The sequence below is a fragment of the Pelmatolapia mariae genome, linkage group LG22 (genome assembly GCF_036321145.2).
Source record: "Pelmatolapia mariae isolate MD_Pm_ZW linkage group LG22, Pm_UMD_F_2, whole genome shotgun sequence".
In the NCBI taxonomy this organism is placed as follows: domain Eukaryota; kingdom Metazoa; phylum Chordata; class Actinopteri; order Cichliformes; family Cichlidae; genus Pelmatolapia; species Pelmatolapia mariae.
Genome location: NC_086245.2, coordinates 30,775,674 through 30,799,157, shown reverse-complemented (window position 1 = coordinate 30,799,157; position 23,484 = coordinate 30,775,674). Strand labels below are relative to the sequence as shown.

Sequence of the window (23,484 nt, the reverse complement as noted above, 5' to 3'; positions counted from 1 at the left end):
GGAATGTGGCCTTGTCCTGTGAGCCACCGTAAGGATGTACTTGGAGTAGAACTGGACTGTCACCGGCCTCAGGCTCTTCACCTTTTCAAAGACAAAGCAGTCATTTAGATAAAATATTAGATATTGTTTACCTGTAAATGCACAAAGTAAATTTAGAAATGTAATTCTTGTCAAGACTGATGAAGCACTGATAGTGTAATCTACAGCTGTGGCCAAACGTTTAGAGCAGTGGTTCTTAACCTTGTTGGAGACACCGAACCCCACCAGTTTCATATGCGCATTCACCGAACCCCTCTTTAGTGAAATTTTTTTTTTTCAAATTCAAGACATAGATATGTTTTTTTACTGGTGCACAAAATGATCCGTGCATGAACATCACCTTGTTCAAAGAACAAAACCAACACAGTGCATGAACTTACAAGAAATTACATACCTGCAAATCAGTGTGACTTCTGCTGTTGCCTTTGAGAGACCAGTTCAGATATGCGTGGCTTCACCTTGGCAAGTGCCAGTCTCATGTCATTTTCACAGAAAAGTCTGTTCCTTTTCTTCGTTTTTATGTCCAGCATCGTCGAAAAGGATTGCTCGCAAAGATATGTTGTAACAAATGGTATAAAAAAATCCAGGGCTTTCTTAGCTGAAATGCGCTGAAAATGCGGTGCCTCAGAGCACTATTTCGCACATAGTTCACACATTCCACCACAGTTTTTAATACTTCTGCCATTGTTGGAGGAAAGTTTTTTGTTGCCAATGCATGCCTGTGCAAAATACAATGAGTCACAATGATGTGTGGTGCATCGGCTTTTACTAGCGCACCAAAGCCAGAGTTTCTTCCTAGCATGACTGGAGCTCCGTCCGTACAAACTGCAGAAACCATGTCCCATGAAAGATTGTTGTCTCTGAAGAAGTCATCCACAAGCTTCTTCACATCGGCTGCCTTAGTTGTTGTTGTAAGAGGCTTACAAAATAAAAAATCTTCTTTTATCATGTCATCTTTCACATAGTCCACGAAAACAGTAAGCTGGCTTAGATTAGCAACGTCTGTGCTCTCATCGAGCTGAAGGCTGAATTTTGCCGGGCTTGAAATCAGATCAGCGACTACTTGAGCCAAGATGTCTTTACTCATGTCTTCTATTCTGTCGCTGACGGTGTCATTTGAAAGAGGAATTTGGGATAATTTACCTTCGGCCGCTGTTCCGAGAATCAGATTTGCCATCTTTAACGCAGCTGGTTTCACGAGTGTTTCACCAATGGTGTGTGGCTTGCCCTGCTTTGCGATCAGGTAAGCAACTTCGTACGATGCTGTGAGGATCGGTTTGTTAACGGCTACAAATCCAAGAGCAGGCAGAGTGGGCCTTTCACCGAATCTGGCTCTCTTCACCTTGAACTCAGCAAGTGTTGTGTTCTTGTATTCCCCGTCTCCATGCAGCTTCAAGAAGTGTTCCTTTAGTTTTGCCGGTGCGAGACTACAGTTGCTCAACTTGGCGTTGCAAATCATGCAGATAGGACGCTCACTCCCATCACGTTCCGTGATACATGTGAATCCATACTGTACATATTCGTCCGACCACTTTCTTCTTTTGCCCGACATAGTTAGTATGGATTAAAATGTTAAAATAAATCACACGAAGTACTACCACTACATTCACCTGTTGACTACTGCGCGCGCTACATTCCCCGCAGCCCTGATTGGCCAAGCAGTGTAGCATGACAGTCTGCAGCCAGTGATGGCCAGAAGGGGGCGTGTCATCACAAATTTACACGATAATTCGGGTGTGTCTGGACCTCTGTGACCTCTGCGGTGGAGGCTCTGCCGAACCCCTGAGACCGGCTCACCGAACCCCTAGGGTTCGATCGAACCCAGGTTAAGAACCACTGGTTTAGAGAATGAGAAGTGTTGTTTGTTTATTTACAAAGTTTGCTGTTTCAGTGATAGTTGTATATCATATTATATCACTTCAAACAGAGGTGATCCAGTAATGCTGCACTAATGAATTAGACTAACTATTCACTTTAGCTAAAGTTATTAAGTTAGCTAAAGAGTTGGGATGCTGTGTAAGACATAAATAAAGCTAAAATACAAAGGTTTGGACACAGTTTTGCATGTTTCCCTACTGTAGGCGTCTCTGCAAGCATACAGGGCTCTGAGAGGGTACAAGATGACAACTATGAAATTCTACTAGAAACAGTCGATCATATTTGTTTGTCAAAGCTGAATCCATGGCAAACTATGCTAAATTAGCGTTTTTAGCTAACAGCTACAATAAGCATAAAAGTTACTGTATGGCTATCATTTGTTAACATGACGCTTGTTCTTATACATGTAATACATTTATTACCAACCTGAGAGTTTATCCGCTGGTCATTCGACATGACGAATGACTTCTGAAGTCTTAAATCAGCTCAAGATGCTGTAGATTCCCGTCAGTAACACTTTCGGTCCGCTAGTAAAACGTAGTTCTATTAATCTGCGCTTGAGCCGGAACCGGATGTATGTTCCAAAAAACTGAATTTTGGAACTGAAACTGAATTGTAGAACTGAAACTGAATGGTGAGAAGTGAATCTGAAATTATTCGAGAGCTAAATTTTTAAAGGATAAAATACGGTTTCAAAGCATATGAATTCATTTTCAAAATATAAAATTCAATTTCAATTTAGTGATGATCATTTTCAAACCAATAAATTGAATTTCAAATTAGGCTAATTCATATTCAGTTTTTAAAAGCATTTATTCAAGTTACAATTCAGATTCAATCCGAGCAATTCAAATTCGAATTTAACTTATTCAAATTCAGTTTCTGATGGCACAGATTTCTGCCCATAGATGAAGGTCTGAACTCGGCAAACAATGAAATTTAGCACATTCTGGACCTGAGAGGAAAACTATACATGTTGGGGAGGTTGTCATGAGAGAATTTATTTCTATAGCACATAAGAATACTACAAAGTTAAGTGCTTCACAGTCGGTCAGAGCAATAGTACAAGACAATTAGAATAAAGACAGTTAAAAGGAGGGCAAGAAACAGTATGAGTAAACAGCATAACTAGCCACGAAGTAACCAACTAGTTTGATTCAAAACCCAGACTGAAATAATAAGTTTTAAGACGCAATTTAAAAGACTGGATGGACTCGGAGGAATGAATATAAGGAGGGAGGTTATTCCAGAGTCTGGGTGCTATGATAGCAAAAGCCCGATCACCTCTGGACTTCAGATGAGACCTCGGTTGTGTCAGGAGCATCTGACTGGAAGATCTTAGTGTTCTATTAGGATTAATGGAGGAGTTAAGATAGATAGCTGGGAACCAAATTGTTTAGAATGTTAAAGGTAAGCAAGAGAATTTTGAAATGAATACAATATTCAACAGGGAGCCAATGTAAGTTGGCTTAAACTGGTGTGATGTGATCATAATTTCTAGTACCAGTTAAGAGATGCGCAGCTGCGTTTTGAAATAACTGGATCCGGTGAAAAGAAGAATATGGGAGGCTGAAGTAGAGGGAATTACAGTAGTCCTATTTTGAAGTGTCACAACACCAGATTTAACCAAGGGCTACTGGCAGATACCATTGTCTGCATAGTCCAGAAAAAAATCCTTCTCCACTCTGTACAGTTTGTAGCAATTTGTCTCAGAGCCCCTGCCACCTTCCAGCGCCTTGTGGGCTGGGTGTTGCATCTACATACTGCATATACTGGGGGTCATCATCCACAGTGATACCTGGGTGGAGCATGTGCCGCGAGTGGCCGCGGTCCTGGAGTCCCTTAAGGCAGGGAAGAAGTGTGCAGTTGGATGACTACCCCAGTTTGTGCCTGGGGTCACAGACCTGACCAGCTCCTTGAGTGATCTCACGCGAAATGGTCCCCCCAGAAGTGCCAGGGGGTGTTTGCGCAGGTGAAGAAGAATCTCTGTGGGAAACCCTGCTTCACACTCCTACCTTCCCCTCCCCTTCTTTCTCCTGACCAACGATTCAGACAGAGGGCTGGGGGCCACCTGGTCCAGGAGGTAATGGGGGTTAATTGCTCTGTTGAGTCCAGCAGGAAACTGTCAGAGTGAGAAGCCTGGTACCGCACTGTAGAAAAAGAGTGCCTTGCGATCCAGTGGGCAGTTGAATCTCTTTGTTTTTAGCTCCTGGGCTGCCCTAGGGGTAGGCTTGGCTGGATGGCTCCCTGGTCTAGGTGGGAAAGGATGAAATTTATTCTCTGGACAGCTGTGCTTTATACACAAAAGCTAAGATCAGAAGTATCTGTAACTGACTAACTGCTGTGTGTTATTTGGCTTCATGGATAGATAAAGCTGGGTATCACCAGCATAGCAGTGAAAGTGTATGCTAGGTCTTCCAATGATGCTGCCTAAGGGAAGCATGTATAATGTAAAAAGAATTGGTCCTAGCACAGAACCCTGTGGAAGTCCATAATTAACTCTACATGAATAAACCAGAGTCTATTAGATAAATATGAAACCACTGCTGTACCTGTAATGCCTACAGCATGGTCTAATCGCTCTAATAAAATATTATGGTCAAAAGTATCAAAGGCTGCACTGAGGTCTAGCAGGATAGTGATGAGTCCACTGTCAGAGGCCATAAGAAAATAATTTGTAACCTTCACTAAAGCCGTTTCTGTGCTGTGATGGGCTCTGAAACATAACTGAAACTCTTCAAATGAGCCATTCCTCTGAAGATGATCTGTTAGATGTTTGACAACTACTCTTTCGAGAATTTGAGATAAAAGGAAGGTTGGAGATTAGCCTATGATTAGCTAAGACCGCTGGGTCATGAGATAGCTTTTAAGGTAATGGTTAAGGTAATGGAGTCCACCTTGGAGTCATGTGGTGTAGCCGATTATTAGAAACAGGTTGCTCATATTTAAGATTGAATCATTAATTAATGCTTCTTTGACTTCTTTGAGCAGTCTTGTAGGAATGGGGTCCAAAAGACACATTGATAGTTTGGCAGAAGTAATTACTGAAGTAAAATCAGAAAGATCAATTGGAGAAAAACACTCTAAATAAATATCAATGGTACTGAAAGTAGCTGTATGTAATGTTACATCTGTGAGATGATTATGAGTAATTTTTTCTCAAATGGTTAAAATTTTATTTGTGAAGAAATTCATGAAGTCATTACTAGTTAACGTTAAAGGAATGGTTGGCTCAACAGTGCCTGGCTACAGTGCTGAAGGCAAACTTTTCATCACTCAATATTCATCACTAATTAAAGAAAATAAGATGTTCTAGCTTTACTAAGGGTTTTTTTTTTTAAATAAAGCAACAAGCTATTTTTCCAGGCTAAATTATGATCTTCTAATTTGGGAGAACTCATTTTCTCTCCAGCTTACAAGTTATCTGCTTTCAGGTGCAAGAGTTATACCAGGGAGTTGTGTACTTCTGGTTTGAGGCTTTTTTCACAGGAACTACAACATTCAGAGTCCAGAGCCATTGCTCACCAGTCCAACACAGTGCATTACGGAAAATTAAACACAGTACTCCAAGCTAACCTTGTAGTCCTGCTCTAAGCTGAGTATTTTCATGCAACCTTTGAATAACACATTTTTTTTAACATTCTTCCAAGTACTACGTGACTCTAACAGACATGGATATACACTGCAACCTACCAGCATGAAAAAGCATACAACTGCAATGTGGTAATTCTAGTCAATTTATATAATTAATTTTACACTAAAAGAGCATGGGGATGACGCAACAGTTGCATTGTATAACTCGGCGACCCCAGTCAGCACTCTGATGAATCAATAACTGCAGAGTTCAGAGTTTCTTGGCATTAACATCAGCACAAACACTGAGCTGAGTTTAATGAAAGGTTCTCTAGCAGTAATGTTTTTTTGGCCTAATACTTTTGTCCATATAGTGTGCATTAAGTTGAGACATTAAGATGTCAACACATTAATAGAAAGTCTGAAAGGGACTAAAAATTCCTAAACCTTGTTTTATATGCAATGACATCATCACAGCCCTGGTATTTGTTTTATGTTTGTTGTCCATCATTGTCACTGGAGATATCTTAAAATTGCTGGTGTACAATGTAATCTCATTATCACAATCAAGCAAGCGTCAATAAAATTAGAATGTGATTCCTTTTCATCTTGATACAAACTCATTTCCATTCTATAAACAAAAGAAATTGCAGTCTTTGGGAAATAAATTGACTTTCTGCGCTCATATATAGAACGGGTAAAATGCGGGTGATAAGCCACAAAGTGATTCACAGATGAGACAAACTGCTTTTAACAGTCAATTATAGAGGAATGGCAGGTGCTATTGAAAAAAGTACAAAAAAGAAGGTAAACTTTTGTTGAGGAACTGATATATCCTCAAGAAAGTAATTTGATGCATACCCATACCTCATTCACTTTGAGTTTTGCATAAGCTGTCCAGTCATTTTGTTCTAAGTGGAAGATGCACTGAGCAGTACATTCATTACTCTGGTTTTGCTTTGAGTTAGGATTTAACTACGTCAAGGTAATTATATTTTCAGAATTATACAACTGGATAAAATGTTTGGTAACAAAAAGTTTTTTTCACCGTAAAATACATCAGATATTATTATGGATGCACATTGAACTGCTGAAATAAAACCTAATGCTCAGGGATGAATAAACACCATGAATTTGTTGTTGATTGATAGGTGTGGGCCTAAATTTAAAATGTGTTAGATTATCCTACGGGACTCCTTACCAAACCAAATATTTTTAGAGCTAAATAATTCTCTGCTACAGCTGGTCTTGAAAATAGCTGTTTGCCTAGCAACAACAAGGATACAAGCAAGGTGCAATGTGTAACAAAAGAAAAAAAGAAAAGAAAAAAGAGGGAGATGGTCTAAAAGGCTTGGAAGAAAGCAGCTAGACTTCTTTAAGTTTCAGTCACTTTCTTTCAAAGCTGCTTAGACTGCTATGACCTGGATGACTGACAACCTACACAGACAAAGAGGGAGAAGGTTTGCTCAGTTTCCAGCCCTTGTGGTGCTGTTCTCATCTTGTTCACCTGCCAATGAAAGTACACCTTGGATGGTTCTGTGGAGAACAACTGGTTTATTCTCCTGCCTTCTCTTTCTCTGGTACACCTCTTCATGTGGCTGGCCAAGGCTGTCAGTCTTTGCTTGGCAGTTTCCAAGGCCTCAGGTATGGACAGCTTGCTCTACTTCTTAGGCATCTTCTTCATTGCACTTTTCTGCAGCTCCAATAGTTGGCTAACCTCCCTCCGTGCTTCCTTGATCTTGGCATCTAGTCTCCTTCTCCATGGAGGTTACTGCTCCTTGTGGTTGTTCAACTTGTAGCCAAGCATCTCACTGATCACTGGTATTGTCCATAGTGCTGTATTCACATCATCTAGTAGATCCTCAGAGGGTACGTCACTTAGTCTTGGTAACTGGCTACGGAGGATCCAGCTTACAAGCTTTGCCGTGATCCTATATTTCAGGTCAGTTCCTCTCACACTCAACGATCCTTCTTCCATCACACTTGGGGCTTGTACCCAATCTCCGAAAGGGTGATGACAATATCTCCTCCCTGACCTGTGGCTCCCCCTTGCTGTAGCAGTGGTGTTGTACCTCGTCAATCTCTAGCAATGAGAGCAGTTTCTTCTTCTGAATGTTAGAACAGTGAACCAGTGAACTAGTTGTTTCGCCGTCAGTCTTGATGCTGGGTATCAGAGATTCCATATTCATGTTACCCCTTCCATTGGGGTTACTTGCTTAGTAGCATTCCAACATCTCTTGCCCACTTATGCCTTCTTGTTCCAGTTGCCCACTTCTCATCAGTGTGTCCTGGTTCCTTAACACCTGACGCAGACCTTATTAATCTGTTGCTTATGTCCGATGTAGGCTTGGTTAGCATGGAGGGTCTAGCCTAGGGACCCTATCTGGATACAGACGCCTCAGTCGGGAGTAAAATGTACGACTCCCTTTCCAAAGGTGTTAACATGTGATATATAGATATATCTATCTATCTATCTATCTATCTATCTATCTATATATATATATATATAGATAGATATAGATAGATAGATATATAATCACATTTTAACTCAGTGCATTTTTAACAGGGTTGCAATGTGAATAATAATCCAAAGAAACAAATACTCTCACTTGTCTCCCTCTCTCCTGTCAGTTTGACAAAAAAAATCCAATCTCTGATTGTATCATTTTTATAAACCTTTAACTATTTGCAGTTAAAAAACATAGAGAAACACACAATAAAACATAAAATAAAATATGTGAAACAAAAATAAAAAAGCAACATTCAGATAACAGCTATTGTCACTCATTTTCTCACCTTTCCAATTTGTTGTCTTTGTATCGGCTGATCTCTTTCTCTCTCTCGCTTGTCTCCCTCTCTTCTGTTCCTGTGTTTGTGCTGGGTCTGTAGCCCATCTCCACTCCTTCCTGCTTTGTGCAGACCAATTTGGTGCAGGCACTAAGACATCAGTACATGTCATGTAGTTAACTTGAACAGAAAAAAATAGAGAGGAAAAAAACCCAAAAAGCATCTCCGGCTCCAAGGCAGGAACCAGATCCCATTGTTCACTTCAAAGAGCTGGCTCTAAGACTTGTTTCGTTCCTGACTGACATCACTAAACACAAGGCAAGCCATTTATGTTGGCTGATCAACCCATGATAACAAAAGTTGAAGGCAGAGACAAAAAATGGAAACTAAAAACCAAGGTTAGCACTAGATTTAAAAAAAAAAAAAATACAAAACACAGGCAGACAAACAGCCTAAAAACAGGGTCAGGGTAACAAAGAATACAGGCAAACTAAGACTACATGGAAACATCAGAGTAACAACACATAGCTGAAGTGAATCTAGATGATGAGAAATGGGGAAATAGAACTAAATGCAAAACACAGGAGTTAACTAACAAAGTAAAACAGGACATGAATAACAATAACTGAAACAGAGAAACATGGTGAACATGAAGGATAAAACACAGGAGGATGAAACAGAAGTAAACACTGAAGGAACTAAATAAACTCCATAAACAGACTAGGACTAAAATTCATCAACTAGTGTGCACAAAAATGAACCAGAGAATTCAAGATGTTTAGATGTTCAGCCAAATGGCAGATGGCATAATATGACACCTGACAGAAGTTTGTTTCAGCTAATGATTCATTAAATCATTGTCAGTAATAACAGGTTATGATAAATTTTTATGGGTTATGCAATGCATTTGGAAAACTGTACAGTGTTTTCAGAAAAAAATCTAAACAAAAACAAAAAACAAAAACTCAGTTTTTATAGATTGAAATTACACATTTGAGCAAACACAGCCTCTAGGTAATGATTTGGAACATTTTTCTTTTTCCCGTTGAGCCACAAATCTCCATCTTCGTCAACTTTCATCTATATAAATTGATTTCTGTCACATGGTATGAGCTATCCAGTAATTTGAAGGTCACAGATTTTCAGAAAGACTCTTGCATGTCTCTCTTCCCTCCTCTTTTTTCTCCCCCTCGCGCTGTGGGCGATATTGATTTGTTCCAAGTCAGTTAATCATGACAAGAATGTTGTTCTCTGAAAAATGCATCTCTAAATGTGACCTCCCTGAAGAAAAGAGCTGAACTGTACAAAACACTGTATACAGAATAGTTTTAGAGGGGGATTATACCTCATGGTTGTTAACAAAAGTGAGAAAAGCTTTTTGAAATGCATTTTCTGGAAGCAAAATAGTGCATTTTAAAAATGACATGATAGGTTTCAGACAACAGGCAGAGCTGAGACACTAAAAGGATAAAATTATAAATATTATAATAATGGTCTCTCCAGGGTCATATCTACTTGAAAGCATTTTTTGACACCAGGCTCTTTCTTAGGAGTGAATAATTTAAACAAGAATATGTATTTTTATTTTTTATGTAGTAAAGAATACGTAGCAAATTTATGAGTAGTTTTTGTCTGGTCGTAATTCTCATTCATTCATTCAAAAACAATCTAAAAAATGTAATTACTATTCCATCACAGAATTAAACGGATGAGGTGGAATAGATTTGTGCGTGTGTGAGTGAGAGAGAGAGACCAGTCATCCACCATGCTTTTTATTTCTTTCTAGACACTTGCATTAAACATGTATTATCCCCCCCAAAAAAGGTTCTGTAATTTAGACAGAACAGATCTTTTGAAGAAAACATGTTAGTGACAGATTCACTCATTAATTTCTTCATTCACTCATACGTTTCCTCCTGTGATCATCTGAATCTGAAATGGTAATATGAAACACAGTCATAAAGACCATATAATATATAAAAAAAATGTCATTGTTGATTATGTGTTTACTTTTTGTTCTTGTTTTTTTCTTTGTTTATTTGTTTGGGGTTTTTGTTTGTTTTTTTGGAATCATAGCCACTGTGACAGACCTGTCCTTTCAATCTTTTGAAGTAATCTAAAGAGCCAACTTAAGTGGTTTGTTGTGTTCCATGAGCTGTCCTTTATGGAGAACCAATAGCGTTGCACTGAAATGAAATGTTTCCTGATTTGATAGTAAATTAAAGAAAAATATGTATGTATGTGCAAGAAAACATATTTTTTTAAATTAATGTATAATTTACCTTTTAATGTTATCTATTTATTTAATCATTTATAAAGTTGGATAAGAGGACTTATTAAAAACATATATTTCTAAATGAATTATGCCTAAGACAAAAAAAATACAAAATCTCAATTAAACATTTAAAACATTTTTGAAATCTAAAAAATTCAATATCTTTTGAAAATGCAAATCCTCTAATCCTACTGCTACTTTTAAAAAAAAAACATGTTTGATTTTATTTTTTGTTTATGATATTTGTATATGTACAGCACTTTGTGAACCTTGGTTTTTTGTTAAAGTGCTTTATAAATAAAGGTGGTATGGTATTGTATGGTATGGTACTGTAAACTAAAACTCATGCATTTAAATCTGGTAATTTTATTGTTCATATTCTTACTTATCAAGGATACAATCTGTGATGGTTTTAGCTTTATACTAGATTTACTTTTACTAAATTGTCTACGGTACAACTGACCGTTTTTGACTACAATTTTGTGTAGAGATCAGGGGCAGTACCTCTGGACTGGCAGGCTTAGGAGGTGGTTCCCATCTTTAAGAAGGGGGACCAGAGGGTACTTTCCAAGTGTAGGGGGATTGCACTCGCATCCGTAGGTTTTATGGACAGAATTTCTAGGCATAGCCCAGTAGCTTTCACTAGGGTGGTCTCAGAATCTCATCTCTGCTTTTCGCAGATGATGCGGTTCTATTCAATTCAATTCAATTCAATTCACTTCAATTTTATTCATATAGCGCCAAATCACAACAACAGTCGCCTCAAGGCGCTTTATATTGTACAGTTCTGTTGGCTTCATTGGGTGATGGCCTCCAGCTCACACAGGAACTGTTCGCAGCCAAGTGTGAAACGGTGGAAATGAGAATCAGCACCTCCAAATATGTTCACGGTCCTCAGCCGGAAAAGGGTGGAGTGCCAAATCTGGGTCAGGGATGAGTTCCTGCCCCAAGTGGAGGAGTTTAAGTATCTCGGGGTCTTGTTCACAAGTGACGGGAGAAGGGAGTGGGAGATTGACAGATGGATTGGTGCTGCGGCTGCAGTGATGCGGACGTTGTACCGGTCCATCGTGGTGAAGAGAGAGCTGAGTGTAAAAGCGAAGCTCTTGATTTACCAGTCTACATCTCTACCCTCACCTATGGTCACAAGCTGTGGGTAGTGACTGAAAAAATGAGATTGTGAATACAAGAGGTGGAAATGGGCTTCCTCTGAAGGGTGGCTAGCCTCTCTCTTAGAGATAGGGTTCAGCCACCTAGGAGGGGCTCAGAGTAGAGCCACTGCTCCTCCACATCGAAAGGAGCCAGTTGAGGTGATTCAGGCATCTGATAAGGATGCCTCCTGGGTGAGGTGTTCCAGGGTGTCCCGGGGCAAACCCAGGACACACTGGACAGATTATATTTCTTGGCTTTATACCTCTCGGCTGGCCTGTGGATGCCTTGGTGTTCCCCCGGACAAGCTGGAGGAGGTAGCCCAGGGACAGGAAGGTCTGGACTTCTCTGCTTAGGCCATGTCCACACTGATGCATTTTGGTTTGAAAATGCATCTTTTTCTCTCCGCTTTGGCCTTCCGTCCAAACAGAGACAGTGTTTTGGTCAAGGAAAACTGATCTCTCTGAAAACGCTCTCTAAAGTGGATACATTTGAAAATGCAGTTTTCGCATTGCAGTGTGGACTGCGAAAATGATGACACATTTTAGTCATATGATGCAGTCATGTCACCAATTCAATTAAGATGGTGGATGGCATTGTACAGCAGTTTTTCCGTTTGCTGTCAATTTTGACAGCCCTATTAAAGATTAATATCAGTTTGTACATGCTCCAGATAAAACTCGGCACTTTTCCTTGACATTTTGCACGACTTTTCAAAGAGCTGGAAAGTAAATAATAGGCAGACGGAAATGACGCAGGTCAATCGTCTTGCATTTCACGCATGCACGGTACAGGAACGTAGTGTATTCAGTATGGATGAAAACGATTGAACATGACAGTGTGGATGCGGACCGTTTTTAGAGCGTTTTTTCAAATTTATCCGGATTAGTGTAGACGTAGCCTGGCTGTTGCCCTCGCGACCCAGCACTTGATAAGCGTTAGAAGATGGATGGGTGCATGGATGTTTTCCTTGCCTATTTTGGTACCATTCTTTTCAGCACAAGATCACATGTCTGATTTTAGAGTTATTTTTTTTTTCATTTTGACATGCTGTAACTAAAAAAACAAAACTGACCTTAAAAGTCGCACAAAAAACATAAAATAAGAGTAGGGAAAAGTACGATTTTTTTTTTTACTGTGAAAACTACAAACTTCTTTAAACAATCATTTTCATAACTTATAAATATAAATGGTAAAATTCAAAAACTTGGCTACAAACACTAAAGTTAAATAAAACTATTTACATAAAAATGCAGCCAATGCCTCAGGCACTTGTTCAACAGATCACCTGTCTGGAGTAAGCTGCCATTTGCTGCTGGTTCATGATTGACCCTGACTCTATTTTTTAAGGGATAATTTATTATAAGTAATTGAGGATTTTTGGTTTTTTATGCATAAATGCATGCTGCTTACTGGCGTTAAAGAAGTTTATGGAAAGTTGCTGTTATGTAATAATCTCAAAAGAACACACTCAGGTTTGTTAATAATTATTTTTAAACTTAGAGCAATGAATATGATCATTATTGGTGAGTTTTGTTGATTTGAGCCATCATAGATTGACCTGTTAAAGTGAAAAGTAATTACATTATCATCATTTTTGCACATTGAATACCTCGCCAGCAGAATTTGTCAGTGCTGTTGCAGTTTGAATCCAGTTTGAGTTAAGACACAGTCTGGATTTATCTGGCAGTTGAAGCTCCAAATGCAGCACACCTTTGCATCTCTTACTGGACATACAGCTGGACACTTTCTCTAACAAATATTCAGCTTTGCTGACACAAAGAAAAAAACTTTGCCAACTTATACTATAATACTTACATTCATTTTATAATTAAGATCATCTTTGTGTCATTTTAGATTTTTTTTATTTTCATGCTAGTATTTTCCTGTGTTTAGATATTTTTTAATCAGATCACCTTTAAAAATAAAAATGATCTGATTGATGATCTGACTGAAATGATCTGAAACTTCAAAGCAGTATTACATGTTCTTTTTACAGGTTGTCAGGTGACAGTTTCATGTATACAGACAATTTCAAATGTCAGGACCATACTTAAACATGATATGAATAAATGTCCAAATTTACTGATTGTGATCTGTCATTTTATATATATATAAAAAAAACATTAGGTGACTGACTGACAAGAATATGATCTCCCTATGCAAAAGCCTGACCCTCTACTTTATAAAATACTGAAAATATGTACATCACAAATATGACTGGATAGACATACTAAGATTCAAATACACTCACAATATATTAAAAATGGTACTATCTTGGCTGTATATTTATCTTCATATTATAATATCGTTTAAGATATGGCAATGTAAACATAAAACTATTAATCAATAGTTAGAATAGACTTTACTGTGTGAATTTTGTAGTTCTGTTTTGTAATAAAATTAATTAAGCTTATGTGTAAGTTCAATAAGGAAGATCTATGGTCTCACATCTGCCCTTTCACATTCTCCCGGCCTTCTCCAGGCCAATCAGCATTCATGCTGTGTACTTTAAATTTCACTGCACAGTGGTCATTCTCCTTTGCAGACGCCGTTGTGCAACCCACCTCCTCCCCATCTCCACCTCTCATCACTCAAGGTCCATTTAAGCCACCTTCATCTCCACCACCAGATGACGGAGAATTGGATAGCCAAACACCTATCTATATTCTGTTCATCAATAACAGAACAAGGAATCCTTTTTAAGTTAGGTGCACAGTTATGATGTCTTAGTCTCTCACAAGATATAATTAATTTAATCAGCGGCTCAAAAACAACAAGCTTGCTTGCATGCGTGATGTGTGAGCCATACCCTAACTGTAATTATAATGTAAATGTTTTCAAATTTGAGACCACTACTTGTTACCTTGAAATGTATTAGCAGAAATTAAATCACAGCTGATTAGGTATCAGAGTGTTAATTTCAGAGGGTTTATGTAACACGTAAGTTCACACAGCACAGCAAGATAAAAATCAAACTTTGTACAATAGAGAGCAGAATTTAGAGATTATTCCTTCAATCATAAACTTGACTGTGGCTGATTTATAAATCCACAGTTGATTATATGAGTTGATTATCACACATAATGACATGCCGTTACAATAAAGCACACTTTTGCATTGTGAGTAAAGAAAAAGATTATGACTCAATGCCTCCAATATGAATACTTGAATGTCTAGAAATGCAAATGATTAGCAGACCCTGAGAGCCACCATCAGAAATTTGATGGGGCCTTCAAGTAAACTGCACAAGTCACCATCAAGCACAGGATTTACCAAGGAAATGATTCCCCCCCCCCTCCCCCCCCCCACACACACACACCAGATCATTAACAAGACTGACTACAGATACTGACTACAGTACAGAGCAACCACCTCCTCCACTCAAGCTGTATGCTAGGAGTGACACAGACATCGATTCACATGAGTAGGATCTTGAGCAATGACTTCAGAGTGTCATTTGGACAGGAAAAACGGAGAAAAGGTAGTCAGATACCTGAGTATCTATCTATCTATCTATCTATCTATCTATCTATCTATCTATCTATCTATCTATCTATCTATCTATCTATCTATCTATCTATCTATCTATCTATCTATCTATCTATCTCTTGTCTATCTCCTATTAGCTGCTATTGGATACCACAAGTTATATTACCGGTGGTAATATAAAGTACCATGTCAGTGATTTAAGCTGTTTTCCAAGAAAAACGCCATATAAATTTTTTTGTTCCTTCTTCATTTTGTGTACCTTCAGCTGATGGTGTGATAATTAGTAAATTTGTTCTGTAAAGTGACCCTAGACATGTTATGTTATCTTCTGGTCCAAGTGTTTTTTGCACAATAGCTAGATGAAAGCACAGACAGTGCTTTTCTTTCCTCATCTAATCCTACACAATAGTTTACATGTTGCTTAGTGAATGAGAAGGACTTTGTGGAGCTATTTTGCAAAGCAATTCAAGGTAGAACTAAAGCGAAATGATTTATTGAATTTTAGATAAGGACTTAGAATTGAATCAAACTGAGTTGCCTCAGTGTGTGGGTGTACAGAATGCATAGATGGGACCATTGCCATGACCAGTAAACAATGCATTGATAGAGGTTATGCCGCTTCTCAGAAACACTTCCAGACTGTGTTGAGAGTCACTCGAGGCAAAGCAAATTTGTGACAAATATAACCAACAACCTAAGGAACTTAGGAAAGAGATTTGTCCATGAGAAGCAAACAGCTGAGCAGCACAAATTAAAGATGTGCTGCATCTAAAAACACTTTCTAAAAACACTTTGCAATGTGTCCCCATTTATAACCACTCACATCTGTGGCTGCAGAGCTGCCATAAGGACTTTGGCACCAAAGCTATCAGAGAGACTGAATAACAAGATAATTTTAAGTTTGGTTTCAGCTTTAATTCAAGGTGTTTAACAAAACTACTGCATTAACTGTTTAGAAATTAAACTCATTTTTATACAAAATATGAAATTCAGAGGCTAAAAAAGTATTTGTTAAACTAGCAGCATTTTAGATATGAGGATTATACAGTCAATATCTGCCTTAAGTCTAGAACCTGTGAACATGACCAAATGCTGTTTCCTTCTTTGAGATGCTCTGCCATCCTTTTACTACTTTCTGTGTGTCTTTTTACCTTCAGTCTTCAAAATTAAATGCATGCTCTATCAGGCTGAAATCAGGACACTTACTGCAAACAGTAAGTTTTTTTTTTTAATCCTCTGTGGTAGTAAAACAGGCAAATTTACAAAAATGGTTTGTTCTTTCGTATCTTTTATGTTTTTTTCCTTCTTCTCACAGTAGAATTTTTAAGGGTATGGAAAACTGAGTTTTTTTCTTGAATCTCTACACCAGGGTGACGTTGCCACGACTGAGATCATGCAGCGTGAAAAAATTGCTTTCCCACTGTTTCTAGCCCAGACCTTTCCATCTACATGTACACATTATTCATCAAAACATGGGTATCGTTCACCTTCTTGTTGTTACAGGACCACCTTGGGTCTGGGTAATGTAAACTTTGTCATTAGACAATGAGCCTGAGGCTTGGCTCTAGTATCGCAATAGACCAACTATTCATTTTTTACTTTAAGCAGACTTCAATCAAACTTTGAGTTGATTTTTTTGTCACCTCTTTTACTCACTATGTGCTAATCTCTGAATCAGTTCTACAGTGTGTCTATTCTCCTCCCTTCCTTCACCCCAACTAGCCCCTCCCTGACTCTGGTTCTGCCAGAGGTTTCTTCTTGTTAAAGGGAGTTTTTCCTTCACACTGTCGCCAAAGTGTTTGCTCATAGGAGGTATTCTTCTTGTTGGAGTTCTCTCTGTATTATTCTAAGGTCTTTACCTTACAAAATAAAGCTGCTGGAAGTGACTGTTGTTGTGATTTTGTGCTTTATAATTAAACCTTAATTAAACAGAATTTCATTCAATTCAGTTTTAAAGAACTATAACAGGAATCACAACTTTATAAAAGTGTCTTCAGCTACTGATCTATGCATCTGTATCCCCACATTGGAGGCAGTTCGAGAGAGCTGATTCAGCCCACACTGTAAAATATAACTTGTTGTTTCAACTTAAAAATATGAGGTAAAGGGCTGCCTTAAAATTTTAAGTTAAGTCAAGAAATAGAGTTTGTTCTTATAACACAACCAATTGTTATCTTAATGAAAAATCACATGTTGTCTAAACTTTCATCTTAGTTTAGTTGACTGAGATTTGTTAGTCAGTTCAACTCCTTTAATTGTCATTTTTACTTGGGAAAACTCTTTCAGCTAAATTAAAATAATCTATTGTTTAAACTCTTGTCCTAGTTCAGTTGACTTGGGTTTTTTAGTTAATTCAAATACTTTAGTAGTTCTTTTAACTTAGGAATCTATTTTAGCTTAACTAACATAATCTGTTAGCTAAGTTGATTTAAGTTTATTAATTACCTGAGCTCCTTAAGGTAGCTGAGTGAACTTGTAAATCAGTTTCATTTTAATTATCAGAGTTGATTGACTGGATGTAAAGAAAAATGTGTATTAAACATCTTAAGTTTTGTTTTGTTTTTTTAGCTTTCTAACATCCATTTCAGCAAAACTACCTGTTAGGTTTATCTTAGATCTCAGGTTTAAATATCTACATTCCTTTAAATTAATTTTCTGTTGTTTACAGAAAAAAAAATAAAACCCCACAGATTCCATTAAAGTCTATCTGATCATTTCATACAGAAAGTTTGTTTTAAGAACATGACAAGACAATTACTCATGAGCACCCAACATTCACCATTTATTGTGCCATCTTAGTCATCTGAGAAACAGAAAAATCAGTGACGTAGCTCATCAGGCTCACAATCCATCAAAACTCAAAGGCTGCTCCCTGTGAAACAGTAAATTTGAACTTGGTCTTGAGCCCAGTTTGGGTGAAGATTAAATTCTGACCAATACTCTAGGAGCAGTAGTGATTCTTGTGAAGTAACAACATAAAGTCTGCATTAATGTAATGTATCAACGGAACACTTGCTATTTTAGAAAAGTTATTCTTTACATTTACAAAATTTTTAAACTTCATTGTGCTCAGTCACACCTGTTAGCATAAAACTTGAAATATTAAAATAGTACAAAACCTTTGATAAGTGACAGTAAAGATCAGTTTATAACAAGTAAGACATCAAACTCTTGTATTTGTCTTCGTTTACAATTGCAACAAATTCCACAGAACCAATATCTCTGAAAATGAGTGCATGCTTCTGAAACATTTGATAATATGAATATTTCAGAAACATCAGTTTGAGTCTGCTCAATTGCAAAACAAAGGAAAAACTACTGACTTGCATGAGATAAGCATCTGCAAAGTCCAGCATATTGTTGTTCACATAAGTTTCTTAAACCATGAACAAATGAGTAATTGTCTAATCTGGAATTTTGTAAAGTGTAGTCATTTAGTGACATACAAAAGTGAGAATGAGAACTTGCAAGAATAAAAAAACAAACAGTAAAATAAAAACTGTCCTTAACACTAAGGAGCATACAATTACAGTTCTGCATGGCTTTCTCCAAGAGTCTGTTTCTTAGACCATGCACTAGTGAGATGCACTGCCTTCCACCAATGTTCATTAGGATGTTCTGAATGACTTCAAAGATGTCCTTAAGTTCCTTTGGATAGTCTATGGTGAGGGCAAAAAGAAGGCCCATCAGCATGGAAATGGCACTTGAGACATCGCTCAGATTAGACAGGATTACTGCCGCCTCAAGGACAACCAACACATCGATGATGTCTTCTTCTTTCACCATCGCAATGCCAACTTTCATCCTCTTAGAAAACGTGTCTTCAATACCTGTCGGCTATAAAAGGGTTCAAAGACAAAAAAAAAAAATAATAATTACACAATTACAATTACACAATATCCCGTGTGCTTAACAATTCATGTCTTTCCAAAGAAGAGCCATACTGATGCTTTGGATGATGGTGATTGGCTTTGGGTAACACTTATCAGTTGTTAAAGGTTTTTTCAGAATGAGATATGCACCCCCATGTTACAAATCCATTTCTTGCTTTAAACAAAGACCATGTTCATAAATAACTGAGCATGTCTTCAATTGCAGAATTCAAACAAAATTTTCAATTTAAATGGTAAATGGCCTGTATTTGTATAGCGCTTTACTAGTCCCCTAAGGACTCCAAAGCGCTTTACACATTCAGTCATTCACACGCATGGGTGGATCACTGAATCGTGGCTGAAGAGTTGACAGTTCGTCTTATAATTGGAAGGTTGCCGGTTCGAGCCCCAGCTCCGACAGTTTCAGTCGTTGTGTCCTTGGGCAAGACACTTCACCTGTTGCCTACTGGTGGTGGTCAGAGGGCCCGGTGGTGCCAGTGTCCGGCAGCCTCGCCTCTGTCAGTGCGCCCCAGGGCGGCTGTGGCTACAATGTAGCTTGCCATCACCAGTGTGTGAATTTAAATCTACTTATGCTAAATATTGGCTGTGCTCTAAACCAAATCTGGCTGAGAATACATGAAATGTGCAAACTGCAGCTACACTACAGGATCAGATTGTGGCTCCATAGACAATGTTTCTTTAATCAGTTTATTGATTAAAGTTTATTTTTTCCCCCTATATTAACAGCATGAAAAAAGAGCATATAGACATGGCTGAACAGGTTGCATAATTGGCACTGAATATCAACATCCACCTTTACCCAGCTGCCCAATGACTCTCGGCCAGTAACCTTTAATTGCTTACCCAGTCTACACAGTCTCTTTTCCAGGGTCCAGGACATTTCACCAAAGTATTGCCCCCCACAGCTGTAGCAGCCACTGCAGCCCCTTAAATATCCTAATATCTCTGCCATTACAATATACAATGTGAGAAATCAAACGTAAAGCTGAAGTGAACAGTACAGCAGCGAAATGTCAAAGACCCTGGTGAAGACATGAATAAACACAAGACACTAATAATATCAATGCTAGCTTGCCAGTTAGTTTCTCTGAAACCCAGACCAACTCCAGTGTCAAAGATCTCGTAATAATACATTTGGTGAGGAAAAAGTACACATGTACTTTTTAATTTAAAATCCACTGTGGTGCTGTCATTATTAAATTTACTAAAAGAAACAATGCTAACCTTCACAGTCTTGAAAGTGTGTGAGGGATCTTCCTTTAGAAAATGAGGTCCTCTGTCCTCTTCCTTTGTGTAGGGCTCTGGTCAAAGAAGTCAAAAAGAAAACAAAAACACTTTTTAAACAGTGTTTATGAAGCATGTAGACAGCTCCAAATTCACAGCTTTTTGATACATAATTCCATCAATATATGATTATCATTGGAGATTTTGAATCAGGCTTATCAGGACATTCAAGTAGAATATGATATCCAACCTACCACCAATATACACAGATTCTGTAAAAGTTACCACACTAAATGTCCAGTTGTGAAATATGATGACAGACTTTACTTATCAGCTTTCTTTCAATGAGTTCATCAGTTGAACTGGATAACCTAAAACTTAAACAAAGGATTAGATTTCGCAGTTGAACACTTACATCATCTCCGAAGCATCTTATGAGCCTAGTTAGCCCTCCTATGCCGCTCTTGATTTTGTACAGCTTCACGAACCTCTCCATAATGGTCAAGCACAGCAAAAAGGAACCCTTTCAGGTCAACAGATGTAAGACGGGCAAATTCTGCTTCAACCTGAGCAATAGAAGAAGAGGGGTGGAGAGTACAGACAGAATAAAAAAAAGATTCTTTGAGACCCAAATTTAAGCAAACAGTCATCTGAGGCCCATTAGAGAAAACACAAACGCACAAAAGCAAACAAACAAAAAGATGCACTTTACCTGCCGTTCAGCAAACAAGGAAGTTCAGAGAACAATAAGCTCTGTCTTGAAATCTTTTAAAGTAGAATGATTGTGAAAATGACTTATGTGATGTAAAACTTTAGTAAACGTGCGATTAAAAGAACACTGAGTAAAAGGACAAGTAACAGTTTCCTTATTCCTCAGATGTTTACCTTGATGAGCAATACTGTTTTAGTCCAACTGCCTCATTAAAGTTACACAACAGGCTTTTTACATTAAAGCCAGCAAGTCCATTACATACTCCCTTTTTAGATCTGAAATACTGTGCAGATTCTGTGTATATGTAGTGGACAGCAATTTACCCAAAAGAGTGCAAAGTTTGCAAGTCCACCTCATTTAAATGACAAAGTCAGATGTGATCATCTAGACCTGTGAAAATAAATTAATGACAAACTTGCAGTTATGGATGTTATTACAACCACAAGAACCTAAACAGTCTGCTCCATTGCTTTTGTTAATGAATCATTTGTTGGTAACACGTCTGAATATTTAGTTTATGCCACCTGCATGTGATCATCAATAGTGCCATATTACTTCTTAAGAAGTACCCTGACACTACAATCTTTATATCATTTGTTCTACAGAGCTATTAAGTTACAATATAATCTGAGGTGTTTCCAGTATGACAAAATGCACAAATTGTAACTTACCATTTGACTCCACTGACAAAAATAAATCCCCAGCATCAAGTTTGGCTTCACAGACCTAAAATAAGTAAAATAAAAATATATGTTATAATTATATTGTTTTCGCCATTTATTCATGTTTGCTAATTTTCTGACATATAAACAATGTTAGTTTTGTTACAATACAGAGAATGCAGTTTAATTAAAAGGTAAATTATGCAAAAAAAAAAAAAAAAACTTCTGCAGTATACCATGCCAAAAATCAGTGTCTCTGATGCCAATTATTTTATCACTACAGCTCTTTTAGTATGGAAACTCACAGAATCTAGTCATACTGATCACAAGAGTTCAAAAATAAGTCAAAATAGTGAACTGTTGTTAAGCATAAAGCATTTCAGGGTAACAAATAACTGCACAATAGAATTAAAGCAAAAAATAAGCACACTGGAGGACTATCTGATAAAAACTAATATAATGCTGGTTTGTAGACCATATTTTGTCTCAGTCCTCAGTGCACTCTTGCAGCTTAGCATGCAGCAGTTAATAACAACTTAAGTGATTACATAGGGGTAAACAGATGACAACAAGCATCGGAGTCCTGCCAAAAAGTTCTTTTTGAACCCAGCCAGTTATTGGAAATATTGCCAAAATGAACTTCCACCAAAATACAACAGCCTGTGAACTTGAAAGAAATTTACAAGTACAGAGACAATATGAAATAAGCTTTATTAATTAGCTGAGTTAGCTTGCTAATATCGCAACAGTGGTTGAGTGCACAACCTTAAAGCTAGCGGCACAATACTTGTGATTTGGTCAGTGCCACATTAAACCCATAAAAAAGGCCATGTGTCAGTTTATTAGGTCAAGTTTGGTCATGACACACAAGCTGGACCTTGTCGGCTAAAGTTACATTAGCTAAAGCAAACATTTCGGTAAAAGAGAAAAACACACATCATGCCATAGATTCAAAACATGTTCCAACTTTTGTAGCTCTCTTTCCTTATAGTTATAACCAATGTTACTCACCTTGAAAGCATATTCCAAAGAAGACGATTAGAAAACGTCCAAGTAAAGTGAGCATGTCGTTAACCGCCAATTCCCCATGATGCACCTCGGTAGCAGTCACGTGAGGCAGTTTTGAATCCTGCTGTGCTCAACTTACCCACATTGTCAAGTTCACATAAGTTGCTGATTTAGCTGGACATGAGTTTTCAAGTTAGCTTTTTTTGGTGTAATTGGGACGTTTTTAACTTGTAATTCTATGTTATAACAACAACTTCAGTCATCTATCGTCAAACTGATATAGAATAATATGTTGAACTAGAAAGTGCATTTTCTGAAGAAACTGCAGTGTGAATGCTTGAATCTAAATAAATGCACTGGAATAAATTAATTGCTGAATTTTAAGTTAAAAATGTTGAATGAGATGAAAAATACAGAAATTTTAACCTGAAAACAAAAGTGCTGAACTGCTAAAAGCTGAAATCCACACAGAAGAAGTTGGAAAAGAGCTGAAAATGTTTAAAATGTAAATTAGAAAAACCTAAATAATGAGAAAAGAAAATTTAGAATCGGAAAACATCTGAATGAATAATAAAAGTTCATATTCTTTGAATCACTGAATGACTAAAATGTGATCCCTCCACTTGGATCCACACAGTTTTAAAGGTTTAAAACTCTGACCTTTGAAAGACACGGTGTTGGAAAGAGAACATGGATGTCTTCGTTTTGAGGGTAAAATGATGGCTGTAGAGCAAACACTGTGGACACAGCAGCAGTTGAAAGAGAAGTGTTTAAGATGAATCTTGGCACAGCGAG

The 23,484-nt window shown here is 37.7% G+C and overlaps 1 long non-coding RNA gene across 1 annotated transcript; it reads right to left on the bottom strand.

The window, feature by feature from the left end:
• Nucleotides 1-18,860: 18,860 nt before the first annotated feature.
• Nucleotides 18,861-20,902, bottom strand: LOC135932435 (uncharacterized). The gene is made up of 3 exons (XR_010573524.1): nt 20,723-20,902; nt 20,308-20,384; nt 18,861-19,027 (listed from the first exon to the last, which is right to left on the bottom strand). It is a non-coding gene; the product is annotated as an uncharacterized LOC135932435 (long non-coding RNA).
• Nucleotides 20,903-23,484: the final 2,582 nt, after the last annotated feature.